The following is an 11,671-nucleotide window of genomic DNA, read 5'->3' as shown; positions in this document are numbered from 1 at the left end:
TGTTGAGGTTGGACAAGTTTACCAAGCTATTTCCAATCCATTTCCGTGGTACACCTTCTGAGGACCCACGGGATTTTCTTGACCGCTGCTATGAAAGTATTGCAGAACATGGGGATAGTCGAAAGCAATGGGGTTGACTTTGCTGTGTTTCAGATGACTGGTTCTGCAAAGATGTGGTGCAAAAATTATGTATTTACTAGACCAGTTGGTTCGCCTGCACTTACGTGGGAACAGTTCTCGCAGCTATTTCTAGAGAAGTTCCTTCCTATCACACTGAGGGAGAATAACCGCAAGCAGTTTGAGCGTCTCCAGCAGGGGCAGTATGTCAGTCACTCAGTATGAGACCCGTTTTGTGGATCTAGCCCGTCATGCTCTTCTTCTGCTTCCTACTGAGAGAGAGAGAGTGTGAGGAGGTTCATTGATGGACTCATTCAACTTATCAAGCTACATATGGCCAAGGAGACCGGGAGTGAGATTTCTTTTTAGATGGCTGTTAAAGTCTCCAGGCAGATCGAGATAGTTCTTTCACAGGAGAGAGGGCCAGTGTTAGATAAGAGGCCTCGTCATTCCGGTAATTTCAGAGGCACTTCATCTGGAGGCAGGAGTACTTATGGTAGGGGTCATCCTCTCAAGACATTTTATTCAGCACTTCATACTTCTCACGGTGCTTAGAGAGTCAAGATCCTTATGTTCCTTACCCTGGACAGCTAGCATTCAGTGTACATTCAGCTCCTATTAGTGCACCATCACTCTAGAGTCACTATGGCGGTTATCTGACCCGTTCGGGTCAGCTTCAGCTTCAACAGCCAAGACAGCAGGATGGGTGTTATGAGTGTGGGAACATTGGTCACATCAAGAGGCATTGCCCTAGGTTGTTGAGCAATAGATCTCAGCAGAATTCTCGTGTCATCATACCGGCACCGGTTACTCCACCGCCCGCCCGACCAGATTAGGGGCAAAGGTCAGACTGTTAGAGGTGGAGGTCATACTGCTAGAGGTGGAGGTCAGACTGTTAGAGGTGGATTCCAGCGAGCTATGGCTTCTCCCAGAGATGTAGTTCAGATAGGTGGGGCTCAGCCCCGATTCTATGCTTTCCCAGCTAGGCCTGAGGACGAGTCATCCGACACCGTGATCACAGGTATTGTTCCATTTTGCCATAGAGATGCCTCAGTTCTATTTGATCCAGGATCTACTTACTCATATATGTCCTCCTACTTTGCTTCATATATGGTTGTGCCTCATGATTCTCTGTGTGTGAATGTATATGTGTCCACGCCAGTGGGAGATTCTGCTATGGTAGATCATGTCTATCATTCGTGCGTGGTTACTATTGGGAGTCTTGAGACTGGTGTGGATCTTCTACTTCTCGACATGGTAGATTTTGACATCATACTGGGTATAGATTGCCTATTACCTTATCATGTTATATTGGATTTTCATGCCAAGACGGTGACCTTAGCCATGTCGGGGTTACCTCGATTAGAGTGGAAAGGAACTCTTGGTCATTCTACCAGTAGGGTTATTTCTTATATAAAGGTTTGGCGTATGGTCGAGAAGGGGTGTCTAGCCTATTTGGCTTATATTCGTGATCCCAGTGCGGATGTTCCTTATATGGACTCAGTGCCAGAAGTATTTCCTGTAAATTTGTCGGAGATGCCACCCGACAGAGATATTGACTTCTGTATTGATTTGGCTACGGGCCCTCAGGCCATTTCTATTCAACCATACCGTATGGAGTCGCCGGAGTTGAAAGAATTGAAGGAGCAGTTACAAGACTTGCTTGATCAGGGATTCACTAGACCTAGTGTCTCGCCCTGCGGTGCACCAATGTTGTTTGTGAAGAAGAAAGATGGTTCAATGCGGATGTGTAGAGATTATCAACAGTTGAACAAGGCTACTATCAAGAAAAAGTATCCTTTGCCTAGAATTGTTGACTTATTTGATCATCTTCAGGGTGCCAAGGTATTTTCGAAGATTGAATTGAGGTCTAGCTATCATTAGTTGGAGATTACGACATCTGATGCCCCTAAGACAACTTTTCGAACTCGGTATGGGCATTATAAATTTCTTGTGATGTCATTTGGGCCGACAAATGCCCCAGTAGCATTTATGGATTTGATGAACCGGGTGTTCAAGCTTTATCTGGATTCCTTTGAGGTTGTATTCATTGATGACATCTTGATTTATTCCAGCAGTCGAGAGGAGCATGAGCAACATCTTCGGATTATGCTTTAGACTTTGAGGGATAATCAATTATATGCCAAATTTTCAAAATGCGAGTTTTGGTTAGACTCAGTTGCCTTTTGGGGGCATGTTGTATAGCTAGAAGGCATAAAAGTGGACCCTAAGAAGATTGAGGCAGTTCAAAACTGGCCTAGACCTACTTCACCACAGAGATTCGGAGTTTTCTAGGTCTGGCAGGTTATTATCGCCGGTTCGTGAAAGGGTTTTCATCTATAGCAAACCCATTGACCAGACTGACCCAGAAGGGTGCTCCATTCATATGGTCAGATGAGTGTGAGTTGAGCTTTCAGAAGCTCAAGACTGCTTTGACTACGGCATCAGTATTGGTGTTACCCACAAGTTCAGGAGCGTACACGGTGTATTGTGATGCATCTCGTAATGGACTCTGTGCAGTGTTGATACAAAATGGCAGGGTGATTGCATATGCATCGCGACAGTTGAAATATCATGAGAAGAATTATCATGTTCATGACTAAGAATTGGCAGCCATTGTTCATGTGCTGAAGATATGGAAGCACTACCTTTACGGCGTGTCGTGTGAAGTATTCACATATCATCATAGTCTACAATATCTATTCAAACAAAAAGATCTCAATTTGAGGCACAGAAGATGGTTGGAGCAGTTGAAAGATTATGATATTACCATTTTGTATCACCCAGGAAAGGCTAATGTGGTGGCCGATGCTTTGAGTAGAAAGGTTGTGAGTATGGGCAGCCTTGTATATATTCCAATTGGTGAGAGGCCGCTAGCGGCAGATGTTCAGACTTTGGCCAATCAGTTTGTAAGGTTAGATATTTCGGACCCCAGTCGGGTTTTAGCTTGCACAATTGCTCGGTCTTATTTATATGAGCGCATCAGAGAGCGATAGTATGATGATCCTCATTTGCTTGTCCTTAAGGGCACGGTGCAGCACGGTGGTGCCAAGCAAGTTGTTGTGGGAGATGATGAAGTTCTCCGGATGCAGGGTCGTATTAGTGTTCCTAATGTGGATGGGCTTCGTGAATTAATTCTTGAAGAGGCCCACAGTTCCCTGTATTCTATTCATCCGGGTGCCGCCAAAATGTATCAAGATTTGCAACAACATTATTGGTGGAGAAGAATGAAAAAGGATATAGTTGCATATGTAGCTCGGTGTTTGAATTGTCAGTAAGTTTAGTACGAGCATCAGAGACCTGGTGGTTTGCTTCAGAAGTTAGAACATCCTGAGTGGAAGTGGGAGCATATCACTATGAATTTTGTTGTTGGACTCCCACTGACTCAGAAGAAGTTCGACGCAATATGGATCATTATGGACAGGTTGACCAAGTCAGCACATTTCATTCCAGTGGCAATTACCTATTTTTCAGAGCGGTTAGCTGATATTTACATTCGTGAGATTGTCCGCCTTCACGGTGTGCCCGTGTCTATTATTTCAGATCGAGGTACACAGTTCACCTCGCACTTCTGGAGGGCTGTACAATGTGGGTTAGGCACGCGGGTTGAGTTGAGTACAATATTTCATCCACAGACAGACGGACAATTAGAGCGCACTATTCAGATATTGGAAGATATGCTTCGCGCTTGTATTATATATTTTGGATGTTCTTGGGATCAGTTCTTGCCACTTTTAGAGTTTGCCTATAATAACAACTACCAATCGAGCATTCAAATGGCTCCGTATGAAGCATTATACGGGAGGTGATGATGTTCGCCAGTTGGCTGGTTATAACCGGGAGAGGCTCGGTTGTTGGGTACTGATTTGGTACAGGATGCCTTGGATAAGGTCAAGGTTATCCAGGATCGACTTCGCATATCTCAGTCTAGGCAAATGCGTTATGCCGACCGTAAGGTTCGTGATGTTGCATTCATGACTGGAGAAGAGTATTGCTCTGGGTTTCACCTATGAAAGGTGTAATGAGATTCGGAAAGAAGGGCAAGTTAAGCCCTAAGTATATCGGGCCCTTTGAAATTCTTGAAAGGGTGGGTGAAGTAGCCTACAAGCTTGCACTACCACCTAGTATATCAGCAATACATCCGGTGTTCCATGTATCTATGGTCCGAAAATATCATGGTGAAGATTAAGGCATCTGATGTCCCTAAGACAGCTTTTCAGACAAGTTATGGGCATTATGAATTTCTAGTGATGTCATTTGGGTTGACAAATGCCCTAGCAGCATTTATGGATTTGATGAACCAGGTGTTCAAGCCCTATATGGATTCCTTTGTGGTTGTATTCATTGATGACATCTTGACTTACTCCAGCAGTCGAGAGCAACATGAGAAACATCTTCTTGATTGTGCTTCAGACTTTGAGGGATAATCAATTATATGCAAAAATTTTCAAATGCGAGTTTTAGTTAGACTCAGTTGCCATTTTGGGTCATGTTGTATCGCCACATGGCATAAAAGTGGACCCTAAGAAGAATGAGGCAGTTCATAACTGGCCTAGACCTACTTCAGCTATAGAGATTCGGAGTTTTCTGGGTCTTGCAGGTTATCATCACCGGTTCGTGGAAGGGTTTTCATCTATAGAAAACCCATTGACCACACTGACCTAGAAGGGTGCTCCATTCAGATGGTCAGACGAGTGTGAGTTGAGCTTTCAGAAGCTTAAGACTGCTTTGACTACGGCGTCAGTGTTGGTATTGCCCACAGGTTCAAGATCATACACGGTATATTGTGATGCATCTCGTATTGGACTCGTTGCAGTATTGATGCAAGATGGCAGGGTGATTGGATATGTATCGCGGCAGTTGAAATTTCATGAGAAGAATTATCCTGTTCATGACTTAGAATTGGCAGCCATTGTTCATGCGCTTGGAAGATATGCTTCGCATTTGTATTATATATTTTAGAGGTTCTTGGGATCGGTTCTTTCCACTTGCAGAGTTTTCCTATAATAACAGCTACCAATTGAGCATTCAGATGGCTCCGTATGAAGCATTATATGGGAAGCGATGTCGTTCGCCAGTTGGCTGGTTTAAATCGGGAGAGGCTCGGTTGTTGGGTACTGATTTGGTATAGGATGCCTTGGATAAGGTTAAGGTTATCCATGATCGACTTCGCACAGCTTAGTCTAGGCAAAAGCGTTATGCCGACCGTAACATTCGTGATGTTGCATTCATGACTGGAGAAAGAGTATTGCTTCGGGTTTCACCTATGAAAGGAGTAATGAGATTCGGAAAGAAGGGCAAGTTAAGCCCTGGGTATATCGGACCCTTTGAAATTCTTGAAAGGGTGGGTGAAGTAGCCTACAAGCTTGCACTACCACCTAGTTTATCAGCAGTTCATCCGGTGTTCCATGTATTTATGCTCCGAAAATATCATGGTGATCCGTCCCATGTGTTAGATTTTCACTTAGTCCAATTGGACAAAGATTTGACTTATGAGGAGGAGCCGGTAGCTATCCTAGCCTGGCAGGTCCGACAGTTAACGTCTAAAAATTACCCCTCAGTTCGGGTGCAATGGAGAGGTCAGCCAATTGAGGCAGCTACCTAGGAATCTGAGCCGGACATGCGGAGTAGATATCCCCACCTTTTCACCAGCTCAGGTATTTTTCTAACTCGGTTCGAGAACGAACGTTTGTTTTAGAGGTGGAGAATATGATGAGCCAATATGTCATCTTTAATTTTAAATATACATTTCTCTGTTCTGAGACATCGAAAAGCACTATTCTACATTCCTCGACTTGCGTGCATAGTTCATAAATTTTTCCAAAAAGTTTTTATATGAAAAATTGATTAAAATGTGAAATAGAGCTTTAAAACTCAATTGAGTTGACTTCGGTCAAAGTTTTGAGCCAACGGACCCGGATCAATATTTTGACAGTTCCAGTAGGTCAGTATCGTGATTTGGGACTTGGGCGTATGCCCGAAATCGAATTCGAAGGTCCCTAGCTCAAATTATCGGCATTTAACGGAAATTAGAAATTTAAAGGTTTAAAAATTCTTAAATTTGGTCATAATTGGTTTTTTGTTGATACCAGGTCCTGATTTAGATTCCGAGAGTTTGATCAGCTTCGTAATAATATTTATGACTTATGTACAAAATTTGAAGTTACTCCGAGGTACGTAGGCACATTTTCCGTTAGTTTTTTGAAAAAAATAAAAGGTTTGATTTTATAAAGCTTGAATTTCTAAAATTTGACCGGAGATTTGACTTTTGAGCAAACGATCCCAGATTGGAATTTTGATGATTCCAATATCTTCGTATGGTGATTTCGGACTTAGGCGCATATTCGGATTTGGATTTGGAAGTCCGTAGGATAATTCGGCGCATTTTGGCAAAAGTTGGAAAATAGAAGATTTTTGGAAAGTATGACCGGGAGTTAACTTTATTGATATCGCAGTTGGAATTCGATTCTGGAAATTGAAAAATCTCCATTATGTCATTTATGACTTGCATGCAAAATTTGAGTTCATTCCGAATTGATTTGGCATGTTTTGGCGCGAGTTATAGAATTGAAAATTTCATAAACCCATAAGTCTGAATCGACGCGCACTTTGTAGTTTCGTCATTGTTATGTGTAATTTAAGATCTCGAGTAGGTCCATAATATAAACTGAGACTTGTTGGTGTGTTCGGACGGGGTCCCGGGGGGCTCGGATGAGTTTTGGAGTGGTTTCAGACTATTTTTAAGTCATTTTTAACTGCTAGTTTTTGACAGCAGTGTGCGAAATTTCTGATCCGCAGAGCTGATCTTGGAAGCTTCTATCTCGCAATTTATAAGGAATCTGGACATTATCAAAACAACCCTTTGATTCTAGTTTCCAAAAAGATAAATCATTCATCATTTGGACATTTCTACATAAAGTTATGATCGATTAACTGAAGGCTGGTAATGCAGTTTTTGTTTGCCTGGCAGTGTGCATCGCCAGAAATTTCTGATGCATAGGGCTGACTTTGAAAACCTTTATCTCGCAATATATAAGGAATCTCGAAGTTATCAAAACATAAAAGTTGTAGCCCTTTGATTCTAGTTTCCAGAAAGATAAACCATTCATCAGTTGGACATTTGTATATAAAGTTATTATCAATTGACTAAAGGCTGGTAATACAGTTTTTGTTTGCCTGGCAGTGTACATTGCCAGAAATTTTTGATGCACAGGGCTGACTTTCGAAGCTTATATCTCGCAATATATAAAGAATCTGGAAATTATCAAAACATGAAAGTTGTAGTCTTTTCATTCTAGTTTCCAGAAAGATAAACCATTCATCATGTGGACATTTGTACAGAAAGCTATGATTGATTGACTGAAGGCTGATACCGCAATATTTGGCTTGAAAATAGTTAGACAAGTCGCATCTCACAGATGCGACTTGCTTGGACAGAATATATATGTCTGGAGTCCGACAGTTTTGTTCATTTTTAGAGTTTTAGACCTCGGTTTTGGGCGATTTCAGAGGCATTTTTCACGAGTTTGAGTTGGGTGAGTATTCTTTATCTGAAATTAGTTATATTTCATGATTCTATACTCATTTACATCATGAATCCGTGAATTTATGGAAGAAAAATCAGATTTTTATAAAATCTTCCAAAAATAAAAATTTAAGATTTGAAAGCCAATCCGATATCGGAATTCAATAATTTTTATATGGTTAAACTCGTATCGAAACTGGTGTTCGAATTTTATGAGTTTTTTCATGATTCGAGACATGGGTCCCACTGTCGGGTTCTTAAATGAATTTTGGATTTTAATCCGGAAAATTAGTAATTTCATATGGAATTAATTCCTACGATTCGTGTTGAGAATATTGAATTGTTTGTGACTAGATTTGAATCTTTCGGACATCAATTCGCGAGGCAAAGGTTTATTGGAATCTTGAATTTGGTTGCGAAGCGAGGTAAGTGTCGTGGTTAACCTTGACTTGAGGGAATAGAACCCTTGAATTATTGTTACATGAATTTCATGTGTAACGACGTATATGCGAGGTGATGAGTGCCTATACGTCGTCAAATTGATTATTTGCACATTTATCTGGAAATCATAAATTATTTTGAATCATGAATTAATTATTATATTAATTATTTCTCTCATATTCCTTGCTCAATATTATGCCTTGAATCCATGCTATGTTTGCTACATGCTTATTTGATTTATGTGACTTCATTGTTATTTGACATTTAGCATACTAAATATTAAATTGTCTATTTCCTCCTTAATTTCCACAATTAGTTACTACTTCTCATCACTTGTTTCTAAATAAATCATAATTATTATAAGCTTGTTGTCTTACAATTTCATATTAATTATTGCATTTATTGGAATAATTTCTTTTATAAGAATTGGTAAATTATATTATTGAGGAGCGGATTGCACGCCGCAACAGAAATGAAAGTGAATATATTGGAGGAGAAGGTTGCACGCTGCAACATAATTGATTGAAAGTGAATATATTGGAGGAGCGGATTACACGACGCAACAGAATTGATTGAAAAGATATATTGAGAATCGGGTTGTACGCCGCAACGAAATTAAATAAAAATGAATATATTGTGGGATCGGGTTGCACGCAACAACGGAATTGAATATGAATATATTGTGGGATAGGGTTGCACGCCGCAACAAAAAGTAATTTAAGTAATAATTGGTTATGACTGCCGAGTTGGCTTGATTGTTGATATGATTTACTGGTTTAATTTCTATTCCTGTTCTACTATATTGTTGTTATTATTATTATTGCGTACAGGTTAATGTAAGTGACCTGCATTAGCCTCGTCACTGCTTCGTCGAGGTTAGGCTCGTTACTTAGTGGGTACATGGGCTAGGTCAGTTGTACTCATACTACACTCGGCACTTCTTCTGCAAATACCGGAGTTGGTCCCAGCGGTGTACAGTAGATTTGCTCGGATTCAGCTATCCACAGGAGACTTGAGGTATAGCTACACGACGTTCGCAACTCTGAAGTCCCCATCTACTTTATTTTAGCAGTGTATTTCTGTTAGACAGCTTTATTTTTATTCAGACCCTTATTTGTATTATTCTAGTAGCCCGTGCATCTGTGACACCAGTTCTGGGATGGTATTTAGACATCGCTATTATTATGGTTTACTCACTTTATTTCACATTTTATTCCAGTTATTAGTTTTTTTATTATTAATTAAATTAAATTGTTAAAAAAATGGTTAAAATAATTTTAACATTGGGTTGCCTAGCAAGTGAAATGTTAGGCGTCATCACGATCCCGAAAGTGAGAATTTTGGGTCGTGACTGTGGCATATCACTGTTTTTATGTGTATTGGGGTATTGTGTGGGAGGAGAGATAAGGGAGGCTATTATAAGTAGAGATAAGGGTGCCTATAGGAGAGCTAAAGGTGCCTATAAGAGCCATAAGGGTGGCTATTGATATTGTCAGGGCGGAGAGATAAGGGTGGCTATAAGAGAGATAAGGCTGTCTATTAGTATTGTCAGGGCGGAGGGATAAGGGTGGCTATTATTATGGAGTGATACATGTGGCTATAGGAGAGATAAGGGTGACTATTGTCAGGGATGATACGTGATGATGTGGGATTATTGTGTTGGTGATTTTTATGTGATGTTGTGATTTTCTTTGTGTTTATTTTTATCTCTTGTGCAACTTGTCTTGTTGTTTCGGTAAACTTGATAATAGTCTGATTCATGTTGAAATTGTGAACATGTGGCTATTGCTAGGCGGTTTCTATTATTGGCACGTGAACTGTCCGTGCAGATGGGGTATGAAATATGGGCACGAGGTGCTGGGGAAATATAATAATTTTTATTATTGACACGTGAGTTGTCCGTGCGGTTATGATAGAAATATGGGAACGAGGTGCCGTGGAAATATTAAATTGGGTTGAGACCCGTGTTATGAAAATATGAAAGTGGGCTGAGACCCGTGTTTTATGATTATGAAATGAGGTGACACAGAGTGATTTTTATTTAAAAAAATTATATTCGAAAGATATTTATTTGAAAGAATTATATTCGAAAGATACTTATTTGAAAGAGTTATATTCAAAATATATTTATTTGAAAGAAGTATATTCGAAATATATTTATTTGAAAAGAATTATACGTGGAAGATTTATATTTGAAGGACTTGATTATTTGTTATACTTGTGTTACTTATTCGTTTGAGCAATAATTATGATGTTCTTGCTGCCTTGTTGTTTATATCACTGGTTGATTTTGTTGCTATCATTGCTAGTTGTTTTTCAGTACTATTGTATACTGCTCTATTGCACAGGTTATTTGACTAGTGAGTGTCTTGATTGTACCTCATCACTACTCCACCGAGGTTAGTCTTGATACTTACTGGGTACCAACTGTGGTGTACTCATACTATACTTCTGTACATTTTTGTGCAGAGCCAGGTATTAGAGATATCATATTCGTACAGAGATTAGGGTGTGATCGCAAGGATTCAAGGTAGAGCTGCTTGGTCGTCGCAGTCCCTTGTAGTCTTTCTATTTTATTGTGCTATCAACTCTTATTCGAACAGTATTGTATTCGATCTTCGAGATCATTCCATGTATTCAGTTAGAGTTCGTAACTCAGTATTACCAGTCTTGGGAGGTATAATTATTTTTGATGTTGGTTTCGATTATCTATACAAAAGAAAAGGCTTGAATTGTTATTAAAATCGACTTATCTAGTTTTAGAAATTAAGTGTCATCACGATGCCTGTGATGAAATTTTAGATCGTGACAGTTTGAATGTCAAACCGACAGTTGGGGCCAATTTCAAGTGTCTATTTATGTACTAGATGAGTTTTGGCCCGCGTGGTAGTTTACCACGGGCCTAATGTTGTACAGTTGGAATAATCATTTATGATTTCTCTATTCTGACATGAAATTGTAGAAAAAAGAGATGGAATCACCCTAAATAAATATCAAACCAAATATATAGCATTGCATATTAATTATGTCATAGTATTTACATTCCTTTAGGAGCAAAGTTTTTCAAGCCGTAAAAAAGCTAACAAAACATCTATTCGTGGATAATGTGCAGTTGCGAAATGAGACATTCTTTACATCCATGAGAAATTCATATTGTTTAAGTTGTATGGTTGCAAAATGACATATTCTTTACATCCATGAGAAATTCATATTGTTTAAGTTGTATGGTTGCAAAATGGCATATTCTTTACATTCATGAGAAATTCATATTGTTTACGTTGTGTGGTTGCAAAATGGCATGTTCTTTACATCCACAAGATTAACTTATATACCCATACACTATTTATCTATTAGCCAGAGTGGGTTGCTCTAGTGGTAAGCACCCTCCACTTCCAATCAAGAGGTTGCGAGTTCAAGTCACCCCAAGAGCAAGGTGGAGAGTTTATCTATTAGCAAAATGTAATGCAGCCACCGTGCAACGATTAGCCTCCTTTTTGCGATCTTTGAAAAAGTATTAATACCTGTAGAGATTATTTCTTAACCTTAGCTCACCTTATTTTTTTTATTATAAAAATAGAAAAGGGTATA

The sequence above is a fragment of the Nicotiana tomentosiformis genome, chromosome 8 (assembly GCF_000390325.3).
Source record: "Nicotiana tomentosiformis chromosome 8, ASM39032v3, whole genome shotgun sequence".
Taxonomy (NCBI): domain Eukaryota; kingdom Viridiplantae; phylum Streptophyta; class Magnoliopsida; order Solanales; family Solanaceae; genus Nicotiana; species Nicotiana tomentosiformis.
Note: the sequence above shows the minus strand (reverse complement) of the source record.